Below are 18,957 nucleotides of genomic sequence, written 5' to 3'. Positions count from 1 at the left end.
AGTTCAAGGCCAGCCAGGACTGCGTGGAAGATACTGTCTCAAAAAGGAAAAAGTAGCTAGCAAGAAAAGACAAATTAACCTTAAAAGAAATAGTAAATTGGGCCAGGGATTTAGCTCAGTGGTGCTGTCACCTGCCTCACAAGTGCAAGGTCCTGAGTTTGATCCCTGGTACCAAAAAAAAAAGATTTGAAAACCAGATAAATTCAGATTTACTACTAATAGAAGTTCATTAAACAAAATACTAAAAGATGTACATCTAGTAAAAAGGAAAGTACTACAGAAGAAAGATCCAAAATGTAAGAAGTAATGCTGAACAAAAGAAATGGTAAACATGTTATAAGTCTAAACAAACATTGAGCATACAAAATAAAATAAGAGCAGTAATGTCTAAAATCTATTGTCAATAACTTGACATGGGAGGATATAAATGAAATGAAAGTATGGTAAGGCTTAGTGTCATGAGACTAAATATGTTAATTTTTTAATTTATTGAGTGAAATATACATATTAAAGTTCCTATATAATTACTAAAATAAATGAAATAGTATGTATAATTTCTAATTTATTATTTAATAAAACTAAATATGTTTCCAAAAATTCATCATGTAGGGGCCAGGGATTTAACTCAGTGGTTCTGCTACCTGCCTCGCAAGCACAAGGACCTGAGTTCAATCCCCGGTACCAAAAAAAAAAAAAAAAAATTCATGTTTAGTGGTAAATATTTAGAGGAGAACTTTTCCTATCTTTTTTTTTTAGTTTTTTAAAATTTTTTGAGTGCTCACTTCAGCAGCACATATTCTAAAATTAGTTTTTTGAGGCAGGATCTCACTATGTAGCCCAGGCTGGCCTCAAACTCACAGCAGTCCTTCTGCTTCAGCCTACTGAGTGCTGGGATTACAGTCATGTGCCACAGCACCCAGCAAACTATTCTTTGATACAAGCCAGGAATAACTAACAAAGAAATCACAATAATGACTCCTCTGAGTATTAGGCCAAGAGTGTCTAGGTGCTAACAATGCCCTATTTCTTGATTTGAGTGATGGTTACATAGGTGTTTCCTTTGTATTAAATTATTGATCTGTGTATATCTTTGGGGAAATTTTATATGAATATTTAACAATAAAAAGATATTTGAAAACAAAGATTTAAAAGCAAAGAAAAGATAATGTAGGATAAAAAATTCTTCATGGGATTTTGTTTTTATTTTTGCTTTTGCTTTTTGTTTTTTCAGTACTGGGAATTGAATCCAGGGCCTTACACTTGCTAGCAAAGGCAAGCCTTCTACCACTGAGCTAGATACACTCCCTTTTTATATTTTTTCTTTTGAGACAGAGTCTCACTAAGTTGCCCAAACTGGCCTTAAACTCATGGTTGTCCTGCCTCAGCCTCCTGAGGTCCTGGGAGTACAGTTATTCATGATTCTTAAATAAAACACAACCATCTCACCATATTGATAATTCAGCTACTTTAAATTTGACACCATATTAAAATTATACCATATAATAATTTGTACTTCAGTCTAAAGAATCTGTAGAGAAATCTATGCAATATATAATTTGTCCAGATTAGCTTTCATTTGGGGAAAAGAGTACTGAAATTTTACTCATCAGTTGAAGTCCTTCAAAAAGAGAACTATTGTGCCGGGTGTGGTGGTGCATGCCTGTAATCCAGAAGGATCACCATGAGTTCCAGGCCAGAAGGGCTACATAATGAGTTCAAGAGCAGCCTGCACTACAAAGCAAGACCTGGTCTCAAAAAAAAAAAGAAAAAAAATCAACCAAAAAACAGCTAATTATTCATATTATATAAAGAACTCCTATAAATCAATTAAAAGTTTGAAAAGACAATCCAGTATGAAATTGCAAAAACAAACATTTTAGAGGGACTGCATATAGGAGAATATCCAATAAATGTATGAAAAATGCTGGGTATGGTGGCACATGCCTGTAATCCTAGCACTCCAAGGTCCAGGCAGAAAGATCACCAGGAATTCAAGGCCAGCCTAGGCTACATAGTTCAAAACCAGCCTGAGCCACACAGTGAGACCTTGACCTTGTCTCTAAAAAACAAAACGTGGTGCAGACCTGTCATCCCAGCACTAAGGAGGCTGAGGCAAGAAGGTCACTAAGAGTTGGAGGCCAGCCTGGGCCACATAGTGAGACTCTGTCTCAAAACAAACAATTTAAAAATAAAAGAATGAGTTAGATTAGACCTATAGATAACTGCATAGTTAAATCTTACAATATAGAAGGTGAATAAAGTACAAAAGGAACAGATAGTATGGGTCTTCAATATGTGTTCATTTGCAGGTATTTACATACATAAAGTTCAAAGTCAGACTAAATAGAGGTCCATACACAGGTAATAAAACTGTAAAGAAAAGATAAGCAACTGATTACTGATAGGATAGTAGTATATCCCTAAAAAGAGGGAAGAGATATGTTATACCATAAGGGAAACTTTGGAAGAGGGGTAGTGCCAATTTCTTTTCTCTAATTGAGTAATAGTTACACAGGTGTTTAAGATTCTTTTTATATTGTACGTTTATATTTTCTGATTTTCTTTGCATATATGTTTATTTTGCATTTTTTAAAGTTGTAAACAACAGGGAACTTAAGTGTTAGTATCCAAGCTCAGCTTGGAGGCTTTGATTAATGCCAAGAATTTAATGTCCAGATGATGTAGTACATTTAATAGTGTAATGCTGGGCTGGGGATTTAGCTCAGTGGTGCCACTGCCTGGCAAGCACAAGGTCCCAAGTTCAGTCCCCAGTACCAAAAAAAAATGGTGTAATGCTATTATTAAACACTACCAGTATATCAAAATAAGGGCATTTCTTCTTTTCATTTGCTCAGAAAACAACTCAAACTTGGCAAATATGAAGTGAACTATTTTTTAGGAAAGAAAAGGGACATTTTTAGCTGTCCGTCAGATCAAATATGTGACAAGGGAATACACAGAGAGGGCTATCATAGGTAAAATAATGATGTCCCAAAGGTGTCCACATTCTGCTCCCTGAGCCTGCAAATATGTTGAGTTACATAATAAAGAGAAATTAAGGCTAATCAACTGACCAAAGATGGGAAGATTATTCTGGATTATCTGGGTGGGCCCAGTGTAATCACAAGGATCTTTATGACTGGAAGAGAAAGGCAAAAGAAAGATACGTTATGGGGGGTGGCTGAGTCAGTCTGCCATTGCTGGCTTTAAAAATGGAAGGCTGGGGATTTAGCTCAGTGGTTCTGCTGCCTGCCTCACAAGCGCACGGTCCTGAGTTTGATCCCTGGTACAAAAAAGAAAAAGGAAGCCCTGCTCCAAGGACTGTGCACAGCCTCGAGAAGCTAGGAAAGACAAGGGAACTGTGTCTCCACTAGATGCCCCTGGATTTTCCCCTAGAAGCCTGACTTTGTGTGTGTGTGCGTGCATGTGTGTGTGTATGTGTGTGTGTGTGTGTGTGTGTGTGTGGTGAAACCGGGTCTTGCTATGAATTTCAGGCTGGGCTCAAATTCAAAATGATCCTTCTGCCTCAGCCTCCCAAGTGTTGGAATTACAGGCATGCACCACCACACCTGGTTAGGCCTGACTGTAACCCACTGACACTCAGGTCAGAATTCTGATCTGAAGAACTATAAGATAATAAATTTGTGTTGTGTTTTATTATTTTAGAATAATTTTAGGTTAAAGAAAAGTTGCAAAGGTAGTACAGAGTTCCCAGATTCCTTTAATGCTAACACCTAATGCCTGATGATTGTGATTGTGATTGTTCGTTTGTTTAGACAGGGTCTTGCTATATATAGTCCAAGCTAACTTCAAACTCATGACAATCCTCCTGCCTCAGCCTCCTGAATGCTGGGATTACAGGCATGTGCCACCATGCCCACCCAAATGCCTTCTTTTTAAAATAGACACTAGAGGGCCGGGGATTTAGCTCAGTGGTTCTGGCACCTGCCTCAAAAGCGCAGGGTCCTTAGTTCGATCCCTGGTACCAAAAAATAAAAATTAAAAAAAAAAAAAAAGACACTAGAGCAATTTTAGGTTCACAGCAAAATTGAGTAGAAGGCAAAAAGATTCCCCATGTACTCTACTCCCACATATTAATTGGTGTTGTTTTAGGCTACCAAGTTTAAGGTAGTTTGTTATAGCACTAGTAAAGAATAAGTGCCAAGTGCAATGGGATAGGGGAAGGTAGATAATTTTGGGATATGTAATATGTGGTAAAACAATGAAGAAAAATAAGAATAATCAACCCAAAATTTAATATAATTACTACTTCTAGGGGAAGGTATAGAGCATATAGGTGTGATTGATCTCCTCAGATACAGGGATCCACTACCCTATAAATGGGCTCTATGACCAGGAAATACTCCCTGGGAAAGAAATTGGAAACTCACATCTCCACTGCATGGCACAGGCTAGAGGACCTACAGCCTCAGCAGTTGTGTCTTTGTACCCACGGAAAAGGCCCCATTCCTCGGGAGCCACACTCTCCTCCCTGTGACTGACAGGCACCTTTGTGCAGTGCCCAGATTGCTCTGCCACACACCACCCGACACAAGGTCTTCAGAGCACTTGTAATACTGTTTCTCATGCAGATGTTACATAAGGTTTATTTTTACAATTATTCTTCAAACTGTATGTATGCATTATATCACACTCTCTTGTGTATATTTTTCACAATTTAAGAAAATAAGGTATTAGCAATGTGAGGACATGTAGTACCATTGTGCCTCACACAGACATTTACCACTACTTCATTGCCAGCCCCCTATGTCTGATCCAAAAACTAGGGGATTGTAAAGGGTATTAGAGTGATGGTTTTCTTAACTCCATCATGAAAGCACTTTTCAGAGTTGAAGTTGCTCGTGAGCAGAACAGAACTCCCCTTCTTTCAGCACCTATTCCTGTCTTCAATAAGAAATTTTAACTTTTCTCCCCCAGATACTGTCCACAGTGGTGGGAGTTCAGTGTGCAAACCAGAGAAGTTTGTGGACAGCTGGAATCTGAGAAAGCGTCCTAAAACCTAAAGAAAAATGTCATGGTTAAGGATCAGCATGTCTGATAAAATCTGACATGCTTCTCTAAAAGGAAGCAAAGCTGCATGCCTGTGATCTCAGCACTTGGGAAGCTGAGGCAGGAGGATTGCTGTGAGTTTAAGGCTAGCCTGGGTTACTTAGTGAGTTCAAGGCCAACCTAAACTGCATAGTGAGACATTTCAAAAAAAAATTATTTTTTTGGTACCAGAGATCTAATTAGGACCTTGTGCTTGAGAGGCAGGTGCAGCACCACTGAGCTAAATCCCTGGCTCCCCCCTCAAAATTTTTCTGTTTTTTTTTTTTTTTTTGGTACTGGGGATTGAACTCGGGTCCTTATGCTTACGAGGCAGGCAGCAGAACCACTGAGCTAAATCCCCTGCCCAAATTTTTTTAATTAAAAAAAGAAGCAAAGAAGGAGACAGAACTTGGAAGGTTCTGTGGCAGCCCAGATATCCTGGATTCTGAGATACTCCAACTCTGAAATTGTTTTGCCTTTTACAAAGAAGAAGATGAAGCCTTGGACCTTTTTCCCCCTTTTATTTATAATAGAGCACTTTGGGTAAGACAGAAGGCTACTGAAACACTCTCTTAAGCCTTTTTCATACATCTGGCAAATACACACACAATTATTTTTTTCCTAACATAAATCAGACCATGTTCTATAAATATTTTTTTACATACAACTTTCCAGAGAAACACATCCATATTAGTAAATTAAATTTGTTTCCAGTTTTCTCAAAGAAAAACAGTACTATAATATGTTTGTATATCCACATGTAAATTTGTATAGAACAGATTCCTAGAATTGCTGAGGTAAAGACTAACACATTTAAAATTTGCTTAAACTTTCACCAACAATGAATATTATGTATATTTTTATTTTTTACCAATCTGACGAGCAAAAACTGATATACATTATTTAACTTGCATTTTCCTAATTACAAGTAAGGTTGAGTATTATCCTTCCTGGCCACCTGTATCACTTATTCAGTGACTTACCTCTGCCTATTTTTCTGATTTTTTCCCCTGCTTTCAATTTTCTCATTTTGATCATACTATACATTGAGCACTTAGCTATGTGTGCCAGTTACTACATTAAGTATTTTTTGTGTTGTTTTGTTTTTTCCTGGTAATAGGGATTGAACCCAGGCTCTCTCCACTAAGCTGTATCTCCACCCCTTTTTTGAGACAGAGTCTCACTAACTTGCCCAGGCAGGGCTTGAACTTGTGATTCTCCTGCCTCAGCCTCTGAATATTTGGGATTACAGGCCTGTGCCACAATAGCTGGCTACACTATGTGCTTTTAATAAATTATTTCTTAAGACAACCCATTTTGCAGATAAGAAACCTGAGAAACAGATAAAATTTAAACACTAGTCAATTTTACTTTAAAAGCTGCACTTCCACCACTATACTGAAAAGCCTCTTTTACCCCAGTGCAGAAACCCCAAAGAAGAGACTCACCTCAACACTCAGGCCTGTGGGTGCCCATTTCAACCCACAACACCAGTGGGCCTTTTACCACTGTGTTCTTCCCAGACAACAAGGCTGAAAGCTGCCCAAAAGGCTGTTCCAGCAAACTCAGCTGCCTATTATCTGTGTCCTTAGAGATAAAGAAGAGCCCGCAGGACAAGGGTCGGAGATAAATAAAATAGAAACACCAAGAAACACAGAGACCTTGGCCCCATTCCATCCTTGCTTCTGGCAAAGCAGAGGGCAGACTGCCTGACAGCAAGCTGCAGGTCTCCATTCCCACCCAACTCCACTGCCATGCTAGAATCATTTAAAAACTGAGGCTTGGGAAATTTTTAATCATAGGCATGAATAATAAGATTTTTTTTTTTGGTACCGGGGATCGAACTCAGGACCTTGTGCTTTAGGCAGGCAGTAGCACCACTGAGCTAAATCCCAGCCCACAGGCATGGATAATAAATATGATCAGCCTGTACCTCTGCTTTTTATGAAATCAAAATCATTATCTTATAATCCTTTTTATTAAATAGCCCAGAATGAATGAAAAGATGTTTCTAAGAATATCTTTTTTTTTTCAAATCTGATTAATTGCAGGTGAAATACAGGAAATGTGATTCTCTGGTCTTATTGTCCACATTAATCATAACCTTCCAAAGAAAAAGATGGGGTAGATTATGTCTAAAAGAACTGCCAAACTCCCTTCCAGAAACATTAAACACTGATGTAATGAGTTAGTAGTAATATGAAACTGAGTAATGGATATGTGGAGGTGCGTTAGACTATTCTCTCAGCTCCTGTGTAATTAAAAAGTCAAAAAATGTTAAAAAGTGCCAGGCAGTGAGTGTTGCACTGGAAATCCTACATTGAGAAGAAAGCTTTCCTGTTCTTTCGAGGAGCAATAAGTGCTTTCAAAGCACTTTTACAAATATATTATCTAGTTCATCCTGTAAATATATATTATGATTGCAAATTCACCCTGGAACCTCCTAGTTTTTATTATTCCTTTCTTCCTGGTCTTTGTTTTTCTGTGACAATAAATCTAATCCAGGGAAGGCCAGATTTCTGTCAGTTGGAGTGGGAGAGGAAGAGCAAGACCAGGATGGAGAGAGCCAGGGATTTACCTCAGTGGTGCCACACCTGCCTCCCAAGCTCAAGGTCCTGAGTTCGATCCCTGATACCGCCAGAAAAAAAAAAAAAGACCAGGATGGAGAGACCTTTATACCATGGGCAGAGGTGTGGGTGCAGTTAGTTTCAGGGTGCTTCCACAATATCATCAACAGCTGGGCGTTGTGGGTGGCACACACCTATAATCCCAGCACTCCAGAGGGTGAGGCAGGAGAACACTGCAAGTTCAAGGCCAGCCTGGGCTATTTAGCAAGACCTTGTCTCAAAAAACAAACACAAGACAAAACAAACAAAACCAATATTATCAGAATCTTTTTTTTTTTTTTTTGAGACAGTCTTAGCTATGGAGATCAGTCACCACACCTAGCCTATCAAGATTTTAAACCTTTTAAATACTCTAAGCCAGCCTAAGCTACATATTGAGTTTAAAGCCAGCCTGAACTACATAGACCCTATCTCAAAAAAACATGCATTAATACTTGGGCATGTTAGGCAAGCTGTCTGCTACTGAGCTGCACTCCCCCACACAGCTGAGTGTGCTACTATGTGTGGCTACTCCAACTTTTCAAACATGGTGAGCATTTCACCTACAGAATCACCTTTGAATTCAGGGTGATTCTCCTATTTCAGGACAGTTAAACTGTCTTGGATTACACAGCAAAACGGAGTAAAATTTCATTCTCTTCAGCTCCCAGAATCTCACTGTGCAGAGTTCGGTAGTGGGAGGCAGGGCTGATGCTTACAGCTACATTGTTTCAGATCAGCTGATCCCTGCTCCAGAGAGGTAGGGGCAGCCCATCCACCCTGGGAGCTTTCAACTCTCAAGTTCCACAGATTCTGTCTTGCTTCGGTGCTTTTAGAAGCTCCATCTACTCATCTCCCCTGTGGTTGAACAGTACTATTCAAGTATACCAATGCCCACCTCTTTACAAGGTAGCCCTGAAAAAACTTCTTAGTTCATCAGTACTAAGTATGGCCTCTTGCTTCTTTGCTCTCTCTCTGTTTCTCCCCTCTCTCATTCTCTCTCTGTCTACTACATCTCCAGCCCTTTGGGGGGGGGTACTGGAGATTGAACCCAGTGGCTTTAAACTGAACTACATCCTTAGCCCCTCCCCCCACTTTTATTTTTTGAGACCGATGGGACAAGGTGGCACACACCTGTAATCCCAGCACTCAGGAGGCTGAGACAGGAGGATCACCATGAGTTTGAGGCCAGCCTAGACTTATATAGTGAATTCAAGGCCAGCCTGAACTACATAGCCAGACCCTGCCTCGAAAAATAAAATAACCACAAGTGGGTATGTGCGTGTATATGTTTTCTCCTGAGAGACAAGCACTACCCCATGATCCCCACCTTATTCACAAGGACTGCACCCTCCCAGCCTGTTTCCTTGTTTGCACACACAGCCTCCGGCCTCCTTCCCAGGAGGTTTGTACAGATCTTGTGTAAAAGCAGGGCCAATGGCTCTCCAGGTTCTTCGGGAGACCTGGGTAAACACTTGTTCTTATCAAAATACCTACACCTGGCCTGGGTGTGTCATTCCGTGGGACAGTGCTTGCCTTGCAAGGGTGAGGCCCTGAGTTTGATCCCCAGCACTGAAAGGAAAAGAAACAAAGCACACATACAAAATTACACCACAGTCCTGACTACACAATTTTCCAGAATGGAGGTGGGAAAAATGAAAAAATGAAGGCAATAGACAGAAGAAAAACTGCTGGAAAGCAGCGTAGGTCCTCCAACCAGCACCCCTGACCTCTCAGGGGACGAGAGGCAACCAGCCTGACCCCAAGCCAGGGCCACCCAGACAAGGACAAAGGGATGTAACACATTTATGCCAAACGTTGCAATTTTTAAATTTTTTGCATGAAATTACAATGTTACCTAGAAAAATTCAAGGAACAGGAATTTGAAAAGAAAATTCTTTATTACGTTCCATTGTTATGTGCTGTTCCAGAAACGGAACACTAGGCCTAAAAAGGATCAAGCAGCTAAACTGCGGAGTTTCGAGGCTGCTGGATGATAAGGGTTTGGTACGTATTCGTCCAAGTCTTTCTCCCAGCAAGCTTTTCTCCCAGCAAGCTGTTCTCCCAGCTCGTCGGGATTTCGCGTCAAGCTCATTTCATTCACGTTCTCATTGCTGAGAACCCAGTGGCTAACAAAGGGATAGGAACGCAGAGCCAGACCAGATGCCCTGACATCCCAGGTAGAAGAGCTCAAGGTGCGGGCCATCTAAGGAGAAAGCGAAATTTTCCCACGTGGCTTCAGGCTGCTAGCACCGCCTGTTCCCAGCAACTCTCTGGATCAGCCCTGACACAGGAAGATTCCGTACAGCGAGTCGATGACCGGGGGAAAAGCCCCCATTATCCCTAAAACTAGAGCACATCACTTCCCAGCCTCTGCGGAACACTGAGCTGGAGAGAGGCAACCAATGAGCAACGGCCGAAAGCATTACCTCATCAAAGTGAGCCCCCATTGGCTGAATGACACTGGGCGGGGCTCGTGGGCTCCTAAATTAACCCTGTCTGGATCACACATCAGGTGTGGGGCCCTCCCCTCCCCTCCCCTCCCCTCCCCTCCCCTCCCCTCCCCTCCCCTCCCCTCCCCTCCCCTCCTCTCCTCTCCTCTCCTCTGCCCTCCTCCACCATGGCTCCTTGTCTTCAAATTATGAAAAGGAGAGGATGAGCAGCAACAAATCTTTCGGTAACATTTTTCATAGGTATACCTACTTGTACCAGAAGGTTATCATGAAAAGGTTTGTATCTCTCTCTCTCAAATATATATATGTATATATATGTATGTATCTCTCTTTAAAAATTATACATATATTTGGGAGGAGGCAGAAAGTAACCACCCGCAACAGACTGATAAAAATATGTGTTAGCAAAAGGCAGAGAGTGAATTATCAAGTCGTTTTCTAAACCTGCAGTGAATTGTCAGAGGAGCAAAGACCAAAAAAGGATAATGAAACAAAATATTTTGGGAAAGGCGGAGAGGAAACGACCATATCTTTTTACAGTCTAATTTTTAATGCAAACTGCCAGAAGATATCCTAATTTTAAAAGGAAAAAAGGCAAATAAGTATCAGCAAACAAGAGTCCAAGTGTATGGCTTGTGTCCTGTAATGAATACAGTGCTCAATTTGTCTTTCTGCTATCAGAACTCTGCATTTGACAGATCCAAGCGCTGTTTTAAATATGCTTCAAAAACAGTTTGCTTTAGTGATGAAAGTCAAGGAAAAGGAGGGCCAGGGATTTAGTTCAGTGGCTCCATGCCTGCCTCGAAAGCGAAAGGTCCTGAGTTCAATCCTCGGTACCAAAAAAAAAAAATTAAATTAAATTTTAAAATAAAAAATAAAAATTGAAATATTGGGGAGAGTGTTGTGGTCTGGTGGTGGTGGTTCTGTATGGGCTTAAAAACAGCCATGTTTAGTGAAGTTGATCAAACCAGTGACTCACTTTCACTACAATGTAGCTTACATGGGAACCCCTTCCACTTGCAGCCCCCGACTGTTTTAAACTCAACCCAGACTGCAGCCAGCATTCAAACCTGTTGGAATCTGTGGAAAAATTCTTCAAACTGAAATTCTACAACACAGCAACTTAATGACATCAAACAGGACTAAAGACCAACATCTTCTGAAGAGAACAGATTCTGATTTGATCAATTAGGTCATGTAGGCTGTGAGAAGGAAACAAAAAGACCCTGAAAATGGTAACTCACGTTGATGGTCAGATCCCAGGTGTCTGTAAAACCCTTTATCTGTGGCATCTCCACTCAGCCAGCTGATGATGATTTTCGAACCTGATGGTGGTGTTGTGAAGAAGTTTCTCTCCTGGGAAGAGTGTCAAGTGCTGTTTATTCAAGCCACCAGAAATGCACTCTGAGAGACAGCTCCCTGTTCCCTTGTGCAAGTTTCCTTAATAATTTTTACCACTTGTACCTGCTGTATGGCAGGGACTTCCCAGACTTCGGAAGTTCCCAAACTTTTTTTATTCACAGAACCCATAGGGTTTCAGTAATTTTCCACTATGTCCTGGGCCAAAAGAAATCCCTAACAGCTCCATTAATTAAACAACTAGATCCAAATAACATAAGAACCACTTAAATATTAACAACTTAGTTGGGCCGGGGATTTAGCTCAGTGGTTCCAGCGCCTGCCTTGCGAGCACAAGGTCCCAAGTTCGATCCCCGGTACCAAAAAAAAGAAAAAAAAAGAACAACTTAGTAATTTGAGAAAATGTCTATATATAAATGGAAGAAAAACATGTATTTCATTTTCTTAAATGACCACAATTACTTGCTAATGGGATGGGCATACCTCTTGTAAGCTATTCAACTTTTTGTTGTTTTTGGCAATATGGGGGATGAACCCAAGGACTGAACTACATCCCTAGCCTTTTTTTTTTTTTTTTGAGGCAGGGTCCTGCTAAGTTGCCAAATTACCTAGGTTGGGCTCAAATTTATGATCCTCCTGCCTCAGCCTCCCAGAATTCTGGGATTACAGGTGTGTGCCACCACACTCAGCACTATTCAACTTCTTAAATTTTGGAATCAGATTGGAAACTATAGCCATCTTCATTTTGTGTGGGTTTTTTATTTGTTTGGTTTTGATTTTTTGAGACAGGGTCTTGCTATGTAGTTCAGGTTGCCCTTGAACTCACTATGTAGCCCAGGCTGGCTTCAAATTCAAAGTGATTCTCCTGCCTCAGCCTCCTGACTGCTGGGATTACAGGCATGCTCCACCATGCCCGACTTTTTAAACAGAAAGATGAACACACAAAATTTATCACATGCCTAAGGCATAGGAGTATTAGTTTCCTTGTGTTCTACTTTGATTTTCACATTGTACTTTTTATCACACCAAAACCTAGCTGTGAGAAAATGGTATCCATACATCCAGAAATGTAACACAATTTAACTTTGAACTGAACTAGCATCTAGAACCCAACATGAGTCCCTGTACTTCCATAAAAATTTTGAGATATCTTAAGATGGTACCCACATGGCTTCACTGTGAGCCTCAGGGTGCCTTGACACACAGTTTGGGAAATATGGACATTCACTATTTCATTTCATCTTCACAACAGCTCTGCATTCCAGTTAGTACTACAATTTTATAGACCTGTGAACTGAGACTAGGGACAGCCAAATAATTCACAAAGTTCACCACACCAGTAAGTGCCAGCTCTAGGATCTAAACCCAGATCTTCCCAATTCCATACTCATATGCTTTTTTTTTCCTGTCTGCCATGCTGTGAGATATTTCTTTCACCATGTTTGCAGGCTATTAGAATCGCAGACTATCAGAGCTGGAAGGAACCTCAGTCAGGGCAGACTGAGTTCCAGTACACTGGCTTTTCAGATGAAGAGTTAGATGTCTGAGAAGGGAAATCATTTCACCAAGAGGGGAAACTGGTTACAGGCAGAGCTGACGCCCAGGCCAATTATTAATCCTCCCTCTTTTTTGTAACACTCTGGAATACTTACCCTGAGGCCTGTGTAGAAACCAAGAGCTAAAGACAGGGGCGCTGGTGCACACCTGTAATCCCAGTATTCTGGGGGGCTGAGGCAGGAGGATCGCTGCAAGTTTGAAGATAGCCTGGGCTACATACTGAGACCCTATCTAAAAAAAAAAGAAAAGAAAAGAAGAAACAGATAGTTAAAAACAGTTGTTTCAGAGGGGTTGGCAGTGCAGCGTCAGGAACAGAGCGAGGGAGAGGAGAAGGGGATGATATTCAAGTAAAAGTTACTGAACATGGGTCGGGCCAGGCCAGGAACTGGGTTAAAGATTTTCCTTTTTTTTTTTTTCTGTTACCAGGGATCGAATTCGGGACCTTGTGCTCGAGAGGCAGGCAGTGGAACCACTGAGCTAAATCCCCAGCCCTCCATTTATTATTTATATATTATCATTATAACACTGGGGAATGAACGCAGGGCCTCAGACATGCTAGACAAGCACTGTACCACTGAGCTGCATCCCTAGCTCCTATTTTAATATACTGTTAAAATAATTTATTTTAAATTATAATACATACACAAAAAATGGTACATATATACATACATATCAGAAAGATTCAAAAGTAGTTATAAAACAACCATTCACATCTCAAAACAAATTGTTTCATCCTTTTTTGGGGAGTGGGAGGTTGAAACAGGGTCTAGTACGTAGTTCAGGCTAGCACCATGTACCCAAAATGATGGCTCGGCCGGGCCTGGTGGAGCACACTTGTAACCCTAGCACTTAGGAGGCTGAGGCAGGAGGATCACTGGGAGTTCAAGGCCACCCTGGGCTACATAGTGAATTCAAGGCTAGCCTGACCCAGCTGATATTAGCAAGATAGATTGAGATAGCGAGACCCTATCTCAAAAAACCAAAAATAAGTGCAAGGTCCAGAGTTTGATCCCGGATACCAAAAAAAAAACCCCTAAATAAATAAATAAGTACATAAAACAAGATGGTCCACACAAAAGCAACAAAAAATTGTAGGCACCAAAATTCAGAAAACATTTATTTCACACAAGAGCATTAAGTACATCCGTTACAACACATGACATATTGAATTATAAAGATTCACATTAGACACAACCACATTCATTTGTTATCAAGTGTACATGTTATACATGTGCTGTATCTGTACTCCAATTGGGAACTGGGCAATAAGTCTTGAGTTCATGTGTTTACATAGGTGTTTACCTCTCATCCAAAGGCACACACTTGGGTATTTACAAATACTTAATTATAATTTATATTATCACTTATTTGAAGTATTAATGTTAGTAATATTATTTATATTCAATTATATATTAATATCATTAGTTTATAATTCAATAGTCTGTTGTGTGTTGCAATGGACATACTAAATGCTGATGATCTTTTTTTTATATGTTTTTTTTGAGACAGGGTCTCTCTATGTAGTTCAGGCTGGCCTCAAACCTGAGACAATCTTCCTGCCCCAGCCTTCCAAGTGCTGGGATTATAGGCATATGCCACCATGCCCAGTTAAATGCTGATTTTAACTAGGGTTTATTTTGGGAGTAGGGCTTATATTACAAGCATCCTAAAAAATCATGAGAGGGCTTATTTTCCAGTTAAGTCTTATTTTGGAGGAAATACAGTATTCTAGTTTCTAATAACACCTTTGAGAATTCTGAGGGTGTGCTCTTGTCCCCATGGGCATGCTTTGTGTTATGTGTAATTTCCCCACCTTCATTGTGGGCTGGCTGAACTGACTTACTTGTAACAAATAAACAGAATACAAAAGTAATTCGGTATCGGACCAGAGATTTAGCTCAGCAGCACAGCATCTACCTAGCAAGTACAAGGTCCAGAGTTAGATCCCCGGTACCAAAAAAAAAAAGGTAATGTAGTATCATTTTCAGGTAAGGTTATAAAAAGACTATGCCTAAATAAATAAATAAATACCAATAAAAATATTGTGTCAATTTTAAAAAAGATATGCCTTTTGTCTTAAATGTTGTCCCTGGGTTTTGTTTTTTTTTTTTTTTTTTGGCATTTTGGTTTTTTGAGACAGGGTCTCACTTTGTAGTTCGGGCTGGTCCTGAACTTACTATGTAGCCCAGGCTGGTCTCAAATGGTGATCCTTCTGCCTCAGCCTCCCGAGTGTGGGGATTAGAGGCATGTGCTACCATGCCCGGCTCTCATTCTTTCTTCAATAACCATGGGAGAGCAACTTCTGTGTCATGAGACAATGCTGTGGAGAGGCTCATCTGGTGAGAACAGAGGTTGCCAACAACCTTCGAGACAGCATAAATGATTCCCCCATCTCCACTCCCACAGGATCTACAGATGAGAACCCAGCACCAGCCAAAGCCTGACTGCAACCTCCTGAGACCCTGAGCCGGGCATTCCCAAAAAAGCCTCACCCAAACTCCTCACTCATAGACACTTAGACACAGCCACTGGGGTAAATTACCAGAGAGCAACAGATAACTAATATAGACTTGGGAACCTGGAAATGGGGTACAGTGTTTAAAAATGTAAGTGTGGTTAATGCTTTAAGAAGAAGACAGTGGCTCTTAGGAGAATCTTAGTGAAACTATAAAGAGCCTTGAAAGTACTTTTTTTTTTTAAATATCCAGGCACAGTTGCACATGCCTGTTATCCCAGCTGCTTGGGAGACTGAGGCAGAAAGATTGAGAGTTTAAGGCCAGCCTGGGCAACTTAGCAAGATCTTGCCTAAATTGTATTTTTGTAACTGGGACTAAATACCTGACATACACAACAACCTAAAGGAGAAAGAATTTATTTTTGCTCTTGGCCTCAGAGGCTTCAGTCCCGAGTTGGCTGACAAGCACCATGGCAGAAGGGTGTGGGGAGAAAAGGTGCTCACGTCATGGTGTCCGGGAAGCCGAGCAGGTGAATAGCACCAGTGAGCGCTACGCCCTCTGTTATGGCTTAAAGCTAACATGTACCCCAGAAGCGTCATGTGTTTGGAAGGCTATTGGGTCACAGGAGTGCTGTAGCTGACTTGCTGTTAGTGGTCGGGACTGGTTGGAGGTGGGTCACCAGGGGAATGACCTGGAAGGGTGCATTGGTGTTCCCTGCTCCTCCCTTCTTTCTCTGCCTCCTGGCTGCCAGGAGTTGAGTACCTTTTCCTTTGCCATGCCTTCTTCCATCCTGTTTCTGCCTTGGACCCAGACAACAATGGACTGAAACTGTGAGCCAAAACAAACCTCTCCTCCTTTAGGGTGTGGGTGTTGAGTGTTTCATCGAAGATTTGGGAAAGTAACTAAGACACCTTCCAGGACACCCTCAGTGATCCACCTCCAACTATGCCCCAACGCCTAAGAGCACATTCAGCTGTGAACATCACTGGGTTAGTCCACTGACAAGTATAGCAATCCCATACTCCAATCGTCTCTGCAGGAGTCTCTGAATCCAGTCAGGTTGACAAGTTTAATTGTTACACTGCCTCTAAACACACAAAAAGGATCCAGGGTGTAGTTTGGCAGTAAAGCACTGAGCCACCATGCATGAGTTCTACCACAGTACCAAAAAATTTTTAACTGTTTTTCATAAAATTTTGGATTCTGAGGGGGTTGCTGATGATAACTTAAAGGAAAGTAAGTAATATCTACATGTAAAGTAGAAAATATGCCCAATGAACTGGGTGATCTAGCAAAGGAGATTTCCTAGAAATATTAAACTTCTTTGCTTCCATAACTGGAAGCCATTTCCCATAATGCATCTTCATATTATGGGTGAGTAGTATTCCATTGTGTATATATACCACATTAATATACCCAGCTCCAACTAGACCCCATCTCCTAACAGCAAGTCAGCTACAGCACCCCCATGATCCAACTGCCTTCCAAACACATGAGATTTGGGAAGAACATTTTATATTTAAACCATAACATTCCACCCCTGGTCCCCAAAAGATCCTTTTCTATTTCATTATACAAAATGCATGTTGCATCTGGGCGTGGTGATGCACACCTATAATCCCAGCACTTGGGAAACAGAGGCAGGATGATCATGGTGAGTTTGAAGCCAGCCTGGGCTACATAGAGAGTTCAAGGCTCTGTCTCAACAAACAAACCAAAAAACCCAAAATGCATGTAACCCATCTATAAGAGTTGCCAAATTCTTATCAGTTCCAGCATTGCTGAAATGTCCAAGTTCAAAGTCTCCTCTGAGACTCAAGACAAACTCTTAGCTGTGAGCTACTGTAAAAAATAAAAAAATTTTTGGTAACAAGGTTGAATTGCCTACTTTTTTAAAAAAATTCTTTTATTGGTACATTTTAGGTATACAATACGTTTACATTTATCACTGGGTGCTTGTACCTGTACATGATGTATCTTGGTTCTTATTTTTCTCCCCATTACCTGTGCACCCTTCACCCCCTCCACCCTTCCCTATTTACATAGATATCATTTCCATTTTTTTTCTTTTCTCATAATTTTTCCTTTCCCTTCTTTCCTTTCCCCTTCCCCTCCCACTTCCCCTCCCCCTTTGGACCTTTTCTTCCTATTTCAAATGATCAATTATTCATTTTAATCATTTTAATCCTTATTTACACTTTCAGTTTCTCACACTAGAGAAACTATTCGGTATTTACACATGTGTGTCCCATTTATTTCACTTAAGAGTATGGCCTCAATGTACATCCATTTAGCTATAAATGACTCTAGTTTCTAGTTCTTTATGGTTGAGTAGTACTCCATTTTATTTTTTAAAAACCTCACATTTTCTTTATCCAGTTTCTAGTTGATGGGCACTTGAGCTGTTTCCAAGCTTTAGCTATTACAAACTGTGCTGCTATTAACCTGGGTGCACATATATTACTGTGGTATGATTCTTTTAATTCTTTGGGGAAGATACCCAGCAGGGGAATAGCTGGGTCAAATGGGACCTTTAGCCCTAGTTCTTTGAGGTATCTCCATACAGATTTCCACAGTGGTTGCACCAGTCTGCACTCCCACCAACAATAGAGAAGGGTTCCTTTCTCCCCACACCTCTGCCAGCATTTGTTATTGGTTGATTTCTTGATAGCAGCCTATCTTTCTGGGGTGAAGTGGAATCTCAGTGTTGTTTTCATCTGCATCTCTTGAATGAACAGTGAGTGATGTTGAACATTTTTTCATATATTTATTTGCTGCTTTTACTTTCTTTGAGAAATACCTGTTCATTTCGGATGCCCATTTCTGAATTGGGTCTTTAATATAATGAATTTGGGGGGTCTGATTTTTTTCAGTTCTTTATATATTCTAGATAGTAGACCTTTGTCTGAGGTACAGCTGTGAAAATTTTTTTCCCACATTGTAGGTTGTCTCTTAGATCTGTTGGTGGTTTCTCTTGCAGTGCAGAAGCTTTTTAATAAGATGAGATCCCAGTTGTTGATTCTTTGTGCTAGTTCCCATGCTACTGAGGTTTTGTTCATATAGTCTTTTCCTATGCCAATGTCTTCAAGAGTTCTACCTAACTTATCTTCCAGCAAGTTTAGTGTTTCCATCTTCATATTTAGATCTTTAATCCACTTTGATCTTAGTTTACTGCATGGTGATAGGTATGGGTCTAGTTTTAATCTTTGGCAGGTTGAAATCCAGTTTTTCCAACACCATTTATTAAATAGGCTATCTTTCCTCCAATGAGGGTGGTTGGCTCCTTTGTCAAAGATGAGGTGGTTGAGTAGGTCTCAAGTTGTTTCTGCATCTTCTAATCTATTCCACTCAACCTTGGGTCTGTTTCTTTGCCAGTACCATGCTGTTTTTATCACAGTAGCTTTGTAGAATAGTTTCAAGTTGGGGATTGTGATACTCCCTGCCATGTCTCTGTTGTCTAGAATTGCTTTTGCTATT

The 18,957-nt window shown here is 40.6% G+C and overlaps 1 protein-coding gene across 6 annotated transcripts in view; it reads right to left on the bottom strand.

Moving 5' to 3' along the window:
• Positions 1 to 13,253, bottom strand: part of Fam13b (family with sequence similarity 13 member B) — a 102,369-nt gene extending 89,116 nt beyond the window's left edge. For 3 of the 6 annotated variants that reach the window (XM_087180843.1, XM_087180848.1, XM_087180851.1), the window contains exon 1: positions 6,498 to 6,630. The gene's annotated coding sequence lies outside the window, so the exon portion shown is untranslated. Of the gene's footprint in view, positions 1 to 6,497; positions 6,633 to 11,352; positions 11,465 to 13,119 lie in introns of those variants that run through there. The other 3 variants (XM_087180831.1, XM_087180847.1, XM_087180832.1) reach the window with 2 other exon arrangements.
• Between the last annotated feature and the right edge of the window lie 5,704 nt (positions 13,254 to 18,957).

The sequence above is a fragment of the Heterocephalus glaber genome, unplaced genomic scaffold (assembly GCF_053883595.1).
Source record: "Heterocephalus glaber isolate CG9 unplaced genomic scaffold, H.glaber_assembly_v1.0 deba00001465, whole genome shotgun sequence".
NCBI lineage: Eukaryota > Metazoa > Chordata > Mammalia > Rodentia > Bathyergidae > Heterocephalus > Heterocephalus glaber.
Note: the sequence above shows the minus strand (reverse complement) of the source record. Positions and strands in the feature narration are given on the sequence as shown.